A 15,272-nucleotide genomic window follows, 5' to 3' on the forward strand; every position below is an offset into this window, starting at 1 on the left:
CAAAAATGAGGTCAACACTACCAAAATTTTCTAATTCACACACAACAATATGACAATAAAAAATAAACACCCAGATAACTTTGGGGTGCCTCCCACAGAGCGCTTGGTTTAACGTCATCAGTTCGACCTAACCAGTGCTTATTCTGGTTGACCCAACATCAAAAAATTATTTAATTTAAGTTGGTCACCTAAGAAGTAGGATTTCAGCCTGTGACCATTCACTTTAAATATTTTATCAATTTTAGGATCTTTAATATCCACAGCTCCATAGGGATAAACTTTCATCACAATAAATGGGCTCTTCCACCTGGACTTAAGTTTGCCTGGAAATAATCTTAACCTTGCATTATAAAGTAAAACTTGTTGCCCTGGCTGAATGTTTTTAGTAAGAATCCTCCAATCATGCCACATATTAATCTTTTCTTTATAAATCTTAGCACTTTCATAAGATTCATTCCTTGTCTCTTCAAGCTCATTTAATAGCAACAATCTTTTCTCACCAGCATCTTTCAAATTGTAATTAAATTCCTTAATTGCTCAATATGCTTTATACTCAAGTTCAACTGGTAAGTGACACGCTTTCCCAAATATTAGCCTGTATGGGGACATTCTTATAGAAGTTCTGTATGTAGTCCTATAAGCCCACAAAACATAGTCAAGTTTAGCTAATCAATCCATTTTAATTGGATTTATAAATTTTTCCAATATTCTTTTAATTTCATGATTGGATAATTCAGCCAAACCACTTGTCTTAGGATGATAAACAATAGCAATTCTATGGTTAATATGATATTTCCTTAAAAATTTCTCCATTATTACATTTCTAAAAAGACTTCCCCTGTCAGTTATGATTACTCTATACATTTCAAATCTACAAAATATATTCATCCTGAAAAATTTTGCAACACTTTGAGCATCACATCGAGGTAAAGCAACAACTTCTACCCAATTGGATACATAATATACTGCTAACAATATATATAAATTTTTAAAAGATGGTATAAATGGTCCCAAGAAATCTAATCCTCAAACATCAAATATCACAAATTCTAACACATATTTGAGGAGCATCTCATTCCTCCTAGAAGTATTGCCTACTCGTTGACATCATCACAAGTTTTGATGTAAGCATTAAAATCTCTAAAGATTGAAGGCCAATAAAATATATATTGTAAAATTTTTTATGTTGTTTTATTAACACCAAAATGTCCCCCCAAAATAAGAATTATGACATTTTTGGATAATTTCATAAGTTTCTTCTAAAGGCACGCATTTCGAATAATAAGATCCTTTCCTTGTTTATAAAAAAATTGGTCATCCCAAAAATAATTCTTTGCTTCAGATATAAATTTTCTCTTATGTTGGTATGTCATTCCAAGGGTATAATATCACTAACAATGAAGTTCATAATGTCGGCATACTATGGAACACACCACTCATTAATATTGAATAATTTTTCATCTGGAAAGAGTTATGTAATTTATTTTTAAAAATAGAGTGGTTTTTCTAATTCAAGCCTGGACAAATGATCAGAAATTTGATTCTCAGCTCCTTTCTTATCTACTATTTCAAAGTCAAATTCTTGCAAAAGAAGAATCCATCTTATCAATCTTAGTTTTGCATCCTTCTTTTTCATTAAATATTTAATAGCAGAATGATCTGTAAGCACTATACATTTAGTTCCACCTATGAAAAGCATATACTACTGCTAATAACTCTTTCTCAGTTGTGATATAATTAATTTGAGCTTCATTAAGAGTTCTAGCATAGTACATAACCTTGAAATTCTTATCATGATTTTGTCGTAAAACAACTCCAATAGCATAATCACTAGCATCACACATTAATTCAAAAGGTTTTTCCCAATCTAGTGAAACAATAATTAGTGCATTGACTAATTTTTCTTTTAATAATTCAAAAGGTTTTAGGCACTCTTCATCAAAATTAAAAATTACATCTTTTTCAAGTAAATGGCATAAAGGCTTCGCAATTTTTGAAAAGTATTTAATATATTGCCTGTAAAATCCAGCATGGCCTAAAAAAATCCTAATCTCCTTTACACTTGTTGGGTAAGGTAAATTAGTGATCGCTTGAATTTTTGCAGGGTCAACTTCCATACTATTTTCTGAAATTTGATGTCCTAAAACTATTCCTCCTGCTACCATAAATTGGCAATTTTCCCAATTAAGGACTAAATTTGTTTCTTCACAACGCATAAGAACTTTTGATAAATGTTCTAAACATAAGTCAAATGAAGTTCCAAACATTGAAAAATCATCCATAAAAAATTCAATCCCTTTTTCAATTAAATCACAAAAAATAGCCATCATGCATCTTTGAAATGTAGTAGGTGCATTACATAAACCAAAGAGCATTCTCCTAAAAGCAAATGTACCATAAGGACTTGTAAAAGTTTCTAATAATACTTGAGAATCTTTCTTACAAATGCAATAAATTGGACTAACCCATGCACTATCTGAAATAGGGTAGATAATTCCAACATCTAACCACTTTAAAATTTCTTTCTTAAAAACTTCTTTCATAACTGGAATCAATCACCTTTGAGGATCAGCCCTGGGTTTACAGTTCTCTTCCATATGAATTCTATGCAGACGAATTGAAGGTCTGGTTCCTTTTATATCAGCAATTGTTCATCCAAAGGCTTTCTTATAAATCTTTAAAATTTTTATCAAACTCTCTTTATCTTTTGTAGTTAATTTCGAGCAAATTATAACAGGTAATGTTAAGGAATCACCTAAAAAGGCATATTTTAAATGTTCAGGAAACGACTTCAACTCAAGTTTAGGAAGTTTTCAATTGATGGACAAAAGATGTATCTTTCCCTGTTGTGTCTGAAACTTCAAAACTTTCTTGAACATAATTTGAATCTTCCTTATATAAATCTTCATATTGATCTAATTCCTCTCAAATTCCTCTTCATTCTCATGTTCCAACTCTTTCATCTCAAATTTCTCTTCATAAATTGTTTTGAAATGGCATCCACTTAAATATCTTATAACATCCATTCGATAGCATTCATCATCTTTACCTTTTGTAGGGTACTTCATTGATTTTGAAATATTAAATATAATAGTTTAATCATTGATGCACATAGATAATTCTCCTTTTTGCACATCTATCATTAGTCTTCTTGGGGATATGAGAGGTCTCCCCAAAATGATAGGTGTCTCCTTATCTTTATCCATGTTTAGCACAATGAAATCAATAGGAAAGATAAATTGATTCACTTTCACTAGGACATCTTCTGTAACTCCTTTATGTTATGTTATTGATCTATTTGCTAACTGCAGAGTTACAGTAGTCAAGGTTATTTCTCCTAATCCCAATCTTTTAAATATTGATAATGGCATAAGCTTGATGTGTGCTCCTAAATCACATAAAGCCTTCTCATAAAATCTATCTCCTATTGCACATGGAATTGTAAAGCTACCATGTTCTTTAAGCTTTTCAGGAAGTTTTTTTCTGAATTATAACACTGTACTCCTCACTAAGTGTAACAGTCTCATTATCTTCAAAATTCTATTTTTTTTTAAGAATAACCTTCATAAACTTCACATAGCTTGGCATTTGTTCTAAGACTTCAGCAAATGGAATATTAATTTTATGTTTCTTAAAAATTTCCAAAAATTTTGAAAATTGCTTATCCAACCTTTGTTGTCGAAGCCTCTGAGGAAATGGAGGTGGTGTTTTTTCCAAATCAACTTTAACTGAAGAAATAGGTCTCTCTAAACCTTTCAGAGCGTCCACTTTTGGTTCTTCAATCTCTTCTCTCTCTACTTTAGTTTCTTTTTTAACTCTACCTTCTGATTCTCTTCCCCTTATGACTTGAACGACTTTTACTTGCTCTTTATTCTAGTCTTTTGGTTTTACTTCTGTATTACTAGGAAGTGTTCCTTGGGATCTATTACTTAATGAATTTGTTATTTGTCCAAGTTGATTCTAAATATTTCTAATTGTAGCTCCTTGACTTTGTAACTGATTTCCCATTTGTAACAATACTTCTTCTATATACAACTTCTTCTCCTTAAATTGTGGATTATTATTGAAACTTGAAGGATAAGTAGGTCTATAATTACTATTACCTTGGTTGTTCCAGTTTCCTAAAGGGTTTACTTGAATTTTCCTCCATTGTTGATTATTACCACTCGTATTATTATTCCAATTGAAGTTAGGATGGTTCTTCCAACCTGGGTTATAATAATTTGAATATGGGTTATTCTGCTTGTTATTTATGACATTCAAAGTTTATAATAATATTGAGAATGAAATCTCTTCAATCATAGTAATTGGTTGAGAAAAGTTCATTCCAAATTGACTAACTTCTTTGAAATTGAAGCAACTTGATTTCTTAGCATGGCAAAAGCATCATTTTCATGAACATTGGTTACTTTCTTAAGATTTACCATTCCATAAGGTCATTAAAAATTATTGATAGCCATCTCTTCTATTAATGCGTAAGCTTCATTAATGTTTTTGACATCAATGAACCACCAGCAGCGACATCGACAATAGATCTAAGAGATCCTGCTAATCCATTGTAAAATGTTTGAATTGTTAGTCAATCTGGTATAACATGGTGTGGACACTTTTTTAAGAGTTCTTTAAATCACTCACATGCTTCATAAAAAGATCCCCCTTCAAACTGGCTAAAAGATGTAATATTATTTCTAAGCTTCGCAGTCTTTGATGGTGGAAAATATTTAGTAAGGACTTTCTATGCTAAATCACTCCAAGTTCTGATAGATCTAGGTTTAACGATATCTTAGCCTTATCCCTCAGTAAGAAAGGAAATAATCTAAGTCTTATAACATCATCTGATACACCATCATATTTAAATGTAGGACACAATTCTAGAAAATTGGCAAGATGTAAATTTGGATCTTCAGTTAGTGCTCCACCAAACTGATTATTTGATACCATTAGGATAATATCAAGTTTAAGCTCGAACGAATTAGCCAGTACAACGGGTTTTTGAATACTACAATGAAGTTCATTAACCATAGGGTCTGCATAGTCTCTTAAAGGTCTAAAATCTTCAACATTTTAATTATTTTGATTTGTCATTTCTTGAAATTTTTTAGTAATTTTTAATTTTTAATTTTTTCTATTAGTTCTCTCTAATTCAGAATAGTAAGGCACAAGTCTTGCGGAACCTGAACTACGTATACATTACTATAAATCACAAAAAATAAAACAAAATAAAAGGAAATAAAAAACACACTAACAAAAACTTTATATAAAAATAACATTACAATATTACTAAAATAAATCTTAAAGTTTAAATAAGACTTACTAAAAATTTTGTTATCCAAAAACTTCTTCTTTTGAAAATCTTTTTGGCAAATTACTATTATATTTCTCCTCCTCTACGGCAACGGCGTAAAAAATTTGATCTCGATATTCTATATAGATAGATGTAAAATGAGATGTATGTGATTATATGATTAATTTCCTTAATAGTTATTCTTATTTTGCAACAGTACCAAAAAGTTGATCCAAATGTAGTTATAATATTTCAATATGGGATACTACGCAAATATATGTATTGTTATTAAGTAATATAAAACTTTCTTATTAAGTCCCAAATATCAAACCCACAAGGAGGATTGTATTAAAATACTTAGCATAATATATTCTTACTCAAACATAAGATGATATAATATAAATGAAAGTTTGATTCTTTTTGTAATTTTTGATAATTGAAAATAAAGTGAGCAATTAATTAACTTAATAAAAATATTTGCAAGATGAAGGTAAAATAGATAAAATGTCTTTTTCCTTACCATGAATCAGTGATAAATATAGAAATTCAGTTGTGGAAGTAAGCTAAATGTGTTGTGAGCAGTAATATTCTTTACCCTTATTAGAGATGCTATAAAGAATGTTGGCTAATCTATAGTTTTAATAGTCTTGAAGACCAGCTAGCAGAGAAGATACTAGCTCTCAGTCTAGAGTTGCCTCTTCTCCCTTCACCTAAGGGCTAACATCTCATATCAAAACCTAAAAATATAAATCAAATTGGGGACTTTAAATGCAGAAAAAGTAAAAATCTATAGTTACTATTAAAATTAGGTCCACAGCACAATATTACAATGAAATTTCATATCTCAACATTTTCAAAATAAAATAAACTACAAAAAATTAAAATGACAAACAAAGTTCATAAAACTCCTAAAATATCAGTCTTCATCCCCTTCCTCATCATCATCATCATCATCATCATCATCATCATCATCTTCTTCTTCTTCTTCTTCTTCTTCTTCTTCTTCTTCTTCTTCTTCTTCTTCTTCTTCTTCTTCTTCTTCTTCTTCTTCTTCTTCTTCTTCTTCTTCTTCTTCATGATCTGGTGCATAAGGAGTGAAACTAGGGCAAGTTGGAAATTCCACATTATAATCACCCCTATGACGTCTTACCATAGAATTTTAAAAATCAATATCATTCTTAACTATATATTGTTAAACTCTCCTCTGCTTATATTCATCATTATAAGCATTCCTTACTTCAATTCCTTCAATCCTATTTTGCATATTTACAATAACCATTTGTTGAATAATAAGCTGCTTCATAATATTCTCAAGTGAAGTAAAGTGAGAAATAGATGACCCTGTAGCAGATGTTGAGGGTTTGTCACTACCTCCACTCCTGGACTCAGCAAATGATTCAAATCTTTGGACCGTACAATAGGATTTTGTGGATGAAGATTTTCTTCATTTCTATGAGACTCTACTCTTGATTGTTTACATAAAGTCAAAATTAGGGTAAGATATCCCAAACCACTAGCTATAGCACTTCTGACTATACTCCAAGCATAATGTACTATAAGAGCACCAACATCTACTGCCTACATTTTCTGAATGTAGAAGTTTAGCACAACTCTATCCTTTCTTACTTCACTCAGATGATTTTTGGAAGCAAATTAGCAGAGATGAAGTAATGCCACACTTTTGATTGAAAAGTCATCATGGAAGTGGAGAAATTAACTTTATTATTACTCTTAATTTTCCATTCTCCCCTTCCATCAGTCAGAAAGACAATTACTGCATCCAATGATGAATCAGTCATCACAAATGCAGCATATTCACAATTAATAATCCATAAATTGCATGATATTTTCTCTTGAAAACTCAACTTGCTTACCTCTCACGAAGATGAGATCATCAGTAGTGAATTTCAAGTTGGCATGGAACTCCCGGATCATAGGCACAATAGCTACTTGATCCCGACATTCTATAGATAGAGATAAAATGAGATGTATGTGATTATATGATTAGTTTCTTTAATAGTTATTCTTAATTTTCAATAGCGCCAAAAACTTGATCCCAAGCAAAGGCTAGGTAAATTTTTCACTATGAAGAAAATAAGAATGCAGTTATACTATTTCAATATTGGATACTACGGAAGTATATGTATCGTTATCAAGTAATATAGAATTTTTTGATTAAGTCCTGAATATCAAACCTACAGAGAGGATTGGATTCAAATAACAAAATACTGAGCAATATATATTCTTACTTAAACTTAAGATGTTATAATAGAAATGAAAGTTTGATTGTTTTTGTGATTTTTGATAATTGAAAATAAAGTGATAAACTAATTAACTTAATTAAAATACTTGCAAGATGAAGGTAATATAGATAAAATATATTTTTCTTTATCATGAATCAGTGATAAATATAGAAATTTAGTTGTGGAAGTATGCTAAATGTGTTGTGTCAAATAAGAGTAGTAATATTCTTTACCCTTACTAGAGATGCTATAAAGAACATGGGTTAATCTATAGTTTTAATAGTCTTGAAGATCGGCTAGGAAGGGAAGATACTAGCTCTTACTCTAGAGTTCACTCTTCTCTATTCACCTAGGGGTTAACATCTCATATCAAAACCTAAAACTATAAATCAAATAGGGGACTTTAGCCTGTCACTCTAAAGTCCTCTAATTCTACACCCTTGAAAATATATTTCCCTATTTATTTGCACTCAACCCCATGAACTACATTCTCATTCATGAAATCAATATATGATTCCAACCATTTCTTGACTGAGATAATACCATCTCGGATCTTACATGTTCTCAGACCAAGTTTTAACATCTTAATTGGCCAAATCAATAAGTAAATGAAGTGCAAGGTCTTGAATCATTACAACTTCTTACAACATTGAAGACTAATACTTCACACAACTTCCTTTCAACACTTAATCACTTATCATTTTAAGGAAAAAGATAAAGAAAACTACTCAGAAAATTCATGGAGAAACATAGCCAAACATGTGTATTAAAAGTAGAAATCAAACACAAAAATAGGAAATCTAAATTAAAAACCTAGTCACAATTATAAAAACTTATCTCAAATTCTCTCCACAAAATGCCTTGAAGTTCCTTTGAATTTTGTTCCTTCTCTCACAATACAAACTAATCCTCAAAATAAAATAAAATAAAATAAAGGTGGTCGGCGCCGGCCGTAAACTTTGTTGTTTGGTTGCTGGCCCCTTTTCTTGGAAAATCTAAGTGTTTTCTTATAAAAATCCAAGGGGTGCCTTGATGTCTCTTCAAGAAGGTGTCTCTATTCAATGAATCTTCTAGAAGTTGACTTTGCATAAGACCATTGAATGAATTTTTGTGTAAATGTACTATTTCCCACATTTTTATCAAGGGTTGCTTCAATCACCTCTTTAAAATTCCGCTTCAATTAAATATTTCTTCAAGTAACTAACTTTGGCGCTTAAGCGCGAGGTACTTGGCGCTTAGGCATGGATCATCTAGCACTTAGGTGTCAATCCTAGGTGCTTAGGTGCCCCAGCTCATTTCTGCTCCAAATTTGACCCTTTTTCACTCCTTTTAGCATTTTCATCCATTTGTTTATACCTACAAAAAAATACACAAATATCTTTCATTAAAGCACAATATCACAAAAAATAGGTATAAAAATGTGTATAAAAACATTATATATTTTAGATGTATCACTACTGTAGTGAATTAGAAAAACCTCTCCCAATTTCTGGCGACAATCAACCTCTCGATCTCGCCACCCGGGTTTGCAAATGTCTGTTCTTGGATCAATTTTTTTGAGTCCATTTCAGTATTATAATTGTGTTGGGCCTTACAATTGACGAATTATCTTATGTAAAAATTTCTCGTAGGATTTCCACTTTTTACTCATGGAGGCATAGGAATTTCTATGAAAATCCAAAGAAAATCAAAATAAATCATAAAATCAAATATCTAACTCGCCAAGTAAGATTATTTGGTAAGAAACTTTTCACCATGGGTTTTCTTTAAGCTTCTTCATCAAAAATCCCAATTTTTTTAGCTCCCATAATGTAGGACAAATCCATGGTGAAAATAAAAAAATTTTCTAGGTTAAAGTGAAGGTCTTACAAAGAGAAGATGAAATCTAAGATCTTTGGCCTTCATAATCTTCTCAAAAGCACCTAATGTCAAGCCCTAGATCGCGGTTTAGAGGTAGGAGAAGAACCAAGGAGTAAAAATGGAGTTTTACTGGGCGATTTTGTGGTTTTTAACTCAGCTAGTTGTTTTTGGGAATCTGGCGCCTCAAGCTCCAATGCCTAATTTTTCTAGATTTCATTTTCTGAGGAAATCTGTTGCGTACCGCTTTACGTCAACCTCTAGTTAACTAAAATAAACACTTATACTCATGATCAAACAATTTTCTAATAAATAAATTTCACACAACACAAAACTCACTTTTATATATATAATCCGCACTATTACAAACTAACGGTTTTCAAGCCAACAAAATCTAATTCAGTGTTTAAAACAAGCCAAACATCCTAAAACTGAATCCTAAAAATCAAAATACCCAACAACAAACACAAATAAAATTCAACAATGAAAGTAAATGCAATCCAACATAACATAATAATATAAGCAATTGATAGAGTTCGTTCATATTATCTCTTGTGGGGACAAATTTTTCATAATGGCAAATAGGAACACTTTCAATCATAAACATATCGTTTATTCCTGAAGGAGTGAATTGTACACACCTGCCTCGCACATTGACAATTCCTTGGTTGATTCCATGTTGATTTGCATAAAACTCCTTCACCACAGGGACAACTACGGTGGCAGTGGTATAGCAAAGAACTTCCTAGCATCTTTGTGCAACTATCTCTTCCAGTCATGTATTCAGTGTGTTGAATCCTCAATTCACAAATCCCCTTTCTTTGATTACCCTCTTCTCCACAAGAACTTGATCATGTAACTTCTGAGCATCAAAACTGATGAACTTTCTTCGGTTGAAAATTTCAAATGGTTAAAAATTTCAAATCTCACGGAATTTTTAGAGTGAGAAGCCATTGAATTTGAAAAGTAGTGACTCTTCTCTCATTCCCCCCCCCCCCAAAAAAAACATTGGAAACCATAAAATAAGCTTTGGAATCCAATTTTGGGAGCTATAAGGAGGAGAACTAGCCAAAAACTACCTTTCGAAACATTTTAAGTCATTTTCGCCACTATGGTGAGAAGCCACTTGGTTTAATGTCGTCAGCCCGACATTCCCAGCCTTTACTCTGGGTGACCCAACATTACAGTCTCTTTAAAAACTAGTCTTTGGCCATCAAAATATGATTTCAGTCGGTGCCCATTCACTTTAAATATCTTTTCAGTATTGGGATCTTCAATATTAACAACTCCATAGGGACAAACTTTTACAATTGTGAATGGCTCTTTCCACCTAGACTTCAGTTTTCTAGAAAATAATTTCAATCTTGTAATATATAATAAAACTTTCTCTCTAGGTTCAAATGACTTTTTTATTATCTTCCAATCATGTAATTCTTTCATTTTTTCCTTATAAATCCTAGCATTATCATAAGATTCATTCCTAATTTCTTCAAACTAATTCAATTGCAATAATCTTTCCTCATCAATAATTTTCAAATTGAAATTGAACTCCTTAAAAGCACATTAGTCTTTATGCTCTAATTCTACACGTAAGTGACAACTATTTCCAAAAATTAATATATACGGGGACATTCCTATAGGTTTCTTATAAGTTGTCCTGTAAGCACATAATGTAGTATCTAAACTAGCAGACCAATCAATTTTATTAGGATTCATAGTTTTTTTCTAAAATTCTTTGATTTCATGATTAGTTACTTCTACTAAACAGCTAGTCTGGGGATGATAAGAAGTTCCAATTTTATGCATAAAATTATATTTTTCTTCCAACCTTGCAATTGTTGCATTACTAGAATGAAATCCTCTCTCAGTAATGATTATTTGAAAACGATTACTCTCGTCATTCCATATCAAGTAAAAATATTTTTAATTAAAAATTTTGAAACATTACAAGCATCACATTGAGGTCAAGTGACTGCTTCAATCAATTTTGACACATAATCCATAGAAATTAATATGTATATTTTTACTCACAAAAAGTTTAACTATGTTCAATCAATTAATTGTTCATTCCCTTCTGATTTAAACTATCATCTCGACCTCCAGGTAGCCGTTACATTTTTCAAAGTAAATTTACAAAAAATAAATACAAACATGCCAATATTGAGATTCTATAGGAGAAAAGGGCAAGAGATTGGTGCGCGCCATTGCCACATTTGTTCATTTACGCTCATCTTTTAACATGACCAGGGACTTAAGAATGCCTGGATTAATCGCATCTGCAAGAGCTCCTCTTTCAGATAAGATTAAGGATTTCTCTTTCACATAACTTTGTAATGTCTTCGTGTCGTAATCTAGTCTATCTTGATCTTTTTCTAAAATTGTGTGAACGGCATGAAAAGGCAAATGAGCAAAAATATCAGCACCTCGTAACATCATCCAAGTATGTTCCTTGGGATCATGACCTCCACATTTTGGACAAATTTCCTTCTCTAAAGGTCTTGAATCTACTCCCGCTAGATCTTCCAAAATTTTCTTGAAAGGAGATGGGACACTAGATTTTGTTGTGCGAGCAACTTTGCGGAGTGCGGTTAAGGCTTCTCGATTTCATTTCTTAGCTTGTCATTTTCAACAAGCTATCAAGCAGCTTTCCAATCCTATTTCTGATCTGGCAGAAAAGGATAAGAATAGGTCTGTGCAATTGCAATCTTATTTTTTACTGATGTTATTCTCCATCACAGATTCTCTCACAAACTCCTCTTCTCATTCCAGAGCCCTTGCTCCCGTCTATTCCTTCCCAGAACAAACTCCCGTCGTGAGTTCCTTGGCTCCTATATCTCGTTGAGGGTTTATATATATTGCAATTTTATGCATTATATTATTATTTTCCACCAACCTTGCAATTGTTGCATTTCTAAAATGAGATCCTCCATTGGTAATGATTACTCTCAGCATTCCATATCTTGTAAAAATATTTTTGGTTAAAAATTTTGAAACACTTTAAGCATTACATCGGGGTAAATCAATTATTTCAATCCATTTTTAAATGTAATCCACTGCAATCAATATATACACATTTCCAAATTAAGGTATAAATGGTCCCAAAAAATCCAATCCCCATGTATCAAAATTTTCAATTTTCAAATTAACATTTAGAGGCATTTCATTTCTTTTTAAAATATTACATACTGTTTGACACCAATCACATATTATTATATATATATTAACATCTCTAAATTGAGTAGGCCAAAAAATACAGATTGCAAAAATTTATGAATAGTTCTATCATTCCCAAAATGAACTCCAAATTCAGAATCATCACATTTTTGGATAATTTCTTGAATCTCTTTATAAGGCACACATCTTCTCATCACTAAATCTTTGCATTGTTTGTACAAATACGGAGCATCCCAAAAATAAGATTTTACGTCGTGAATGATTTTTTTTTCTGTTGTTTTTAGTCTGTCTGGCAAAATACCACTAACAAAATAATTCACAATATCAACATACCATGGTATTTTCCATCATTTAACAGCATAAACTTGTTCATCGAGAAAAGTTTCAATAATTTCTTTGATCTAGTCAAGTGTTACTTTCTGTTCCAACCTAGATAGATAATTAGTAATTTGTTTATCAGTTATTTTTCTATCAACTACTACAAAATCAAATTCTTGTATTAGAAGTACCCATCTAATTAATCTTGGTTTGACATTCTTCTTTTGCATCAGATATTTAATAACCAAGTGGTCAGTATGCACAACACATTTAGCTTCAATTAGATATGACCTAAACTTATCAAAAGCATAAACAATTGCTAATAACTCTCTTTTAGATATGACCTAAATTAATTTGAGCATCCTTAAGAGTTTTACTAGCATAGTATATAACTTTAAAAAATTTTCATATCTCTGCCCTAAAATAGATCCAATTGCATAATTATCTGCATCACACATTAATTCAAAAGGTTTATCCCAATTAGGTGAAACAATTATAAGAGCAGTGATCAATTTTTCCCTTAAAGTATACAAGGCTTTAAGGCACTCCTAGTTGAAGTCAACATTTGAATCTTTTTCTAAAAGTTGGCATAAGGGCTTAGTAATTTTTGAAAAATCTTTAACATATCACCTGTAAAATCTAGCATGTCCTAAAAAGCTCCCATCTCCTCTTATAGTCGTAGGTGGAGGTATGTTAGATATAACCTGTATTTTTGTGGGATCCACTTCCATGTCGTTTTCTAAAATTTTATGCCCAAGTACAATTCCTCCTGTAACCATAAATTGACTTTTTTTTGCAGTTTAAAATGAGATTCGTCTTTTCACATTGTACTAGAATTTTCTTTATTTGATTTAGACATATTTCAAATGAAGTTCCAAATACAGAAAATCGTCCATAAAGACTTCGAAACCTTTTTCAATTAAATCACTAAAAATTGACATCATACATCTTTGAAATGTTTCAGGTGCATTACATAATCCAAAGGGCGTTCCCCGAAAATAAATAGTTTCATAAGAACTAGTAAATGTTGTTTTCTCTTAATACTCTAGAGTAATAAGTATTTGATGATAACCAGTATATCCATCAAGAACATAAAAATATTTGTGCCCAGCCACTATCCAACATCTGGTCCAAAAAGGGTAAAAGAAAGTGATCCTTCTTGGTGGTAGAATTCAATTTTTTGTAGTATATGTAGATTCATCATTCAGTGACTTTTCTAGTTGGTATTAATTCATTATTCTCATTTGTCACAACAGTCACGCATCCTTTCTTTGGAACACAGTGAATTGGACTCAATCAAGTACTGTCTAAAATAGGATATATTATTTCAGCATCTAACCATTTTAAAATCTCTTTCTTGACAACTTCTTTCATCATAGGATTCAATCTCCTTTGAGGATCATCTCTTGGTTCATGATGATCTTCCAATAAAATTCTATGCATACAAATTGAAGGATTGATTCTTTTAATATCAGCTAATGTCCATCCAAAGAATTTCTTGTATCTTCTCAAAGTTTCCAACAACTTTTGTTCTTCAATATCAGTTAATTCTGAGGATACAATAACATGTTATGTGGATAAATCTCCTAAGAATGCATATTTAAATTTGTAGGAAGTATTTTCATTTCTAGTTCAAGAGGTTTCTCAATATATGAAATTAAATTATTGTTATTATCTGTCAGATCTAACAATTCAAATTGTTCCTGAACATAGTCCAATTCTTCATTATTACCTTGTAGATTCCTCTTGAATTTTATCCTCGTCCTCATATTGCAAATATTTTTTTTCAGATTTCTTTCCAAATGTATTCGTGAAACATTTATGGCTTAAATATTCTTTAATATCCATTCTGAAGCATTCAATCTCTTGCTCTTTTGCAGCGTATCTCATTAAATTTGCAATATTAAATGTAACTTCTTCATCACTAACTCTCATTAACTTCCATAGATTTATCTTGAATTTTATCATCATCTTCCAAATATTCATTTTCAAATTTCTTTTCAAATGTCTTCGTGAAACATTTATGGCTTAAATATTCTTTAATATCCATTCTGAAGCATTCAATCTCTTGCTCTTTTGCAGCGTATCTCATTAAATTTGCAATATTAAATGTAACTTCTTCATCACTAACTCTCATACTTATTTCTCCTTTCTGCACATCTATCAAAGCTCTTCTAGTGGCAAGGAATGGTCTTCCTAAAATGATAGGACTTTCTTTATCTTCCTCCATATCTAAAATAATAAAATCACAGGAAAGATAAATTTATCAACTTTTACCAAAACATCTTCTATAACACCTTTAAGGTGGATAATGGAACGATCAGCTAACTAAAGAGTTACAGTTGTAGGTGAAATGTCTCCTAAAGACAACCATCTGATAATTGATAAAGGCATAA

The 15,272-nt window shown here is 31.3% G+C and overlaps 1 pseudogene; it reads right to left on the bottom strand.

The window, feature by feature from the left end:
* Window positions 1–11,601: 11,601 nt before the first annotated feature.
* Window positions 11,602–12,017, bottom strand: LOC110038634 (annotated as a pseudogene).
* Between the last annotated feature and the right edge of the window lie 3,255 nt (window positions 12,018–15,272).

The sequence above is a fragment of the Phalaenopsis equestris genome, unplaced genomic scaffold (assembly GCF_001263595.1).
Source record: "Phalaenopsis equestris unplaced genomic scaffold, ASM126359v1 Scaffold233361, whole genome shotgun sequence".
In the NCBI taxonomy this organism is placed as follows: domain Eukaryota; kingdom Viridiplantae; phylum Streptophyta; class Magnoliopsida; order Asparagales; family Orchidaceae; genus Phalaenopsis; species Phalaenopsis equestris.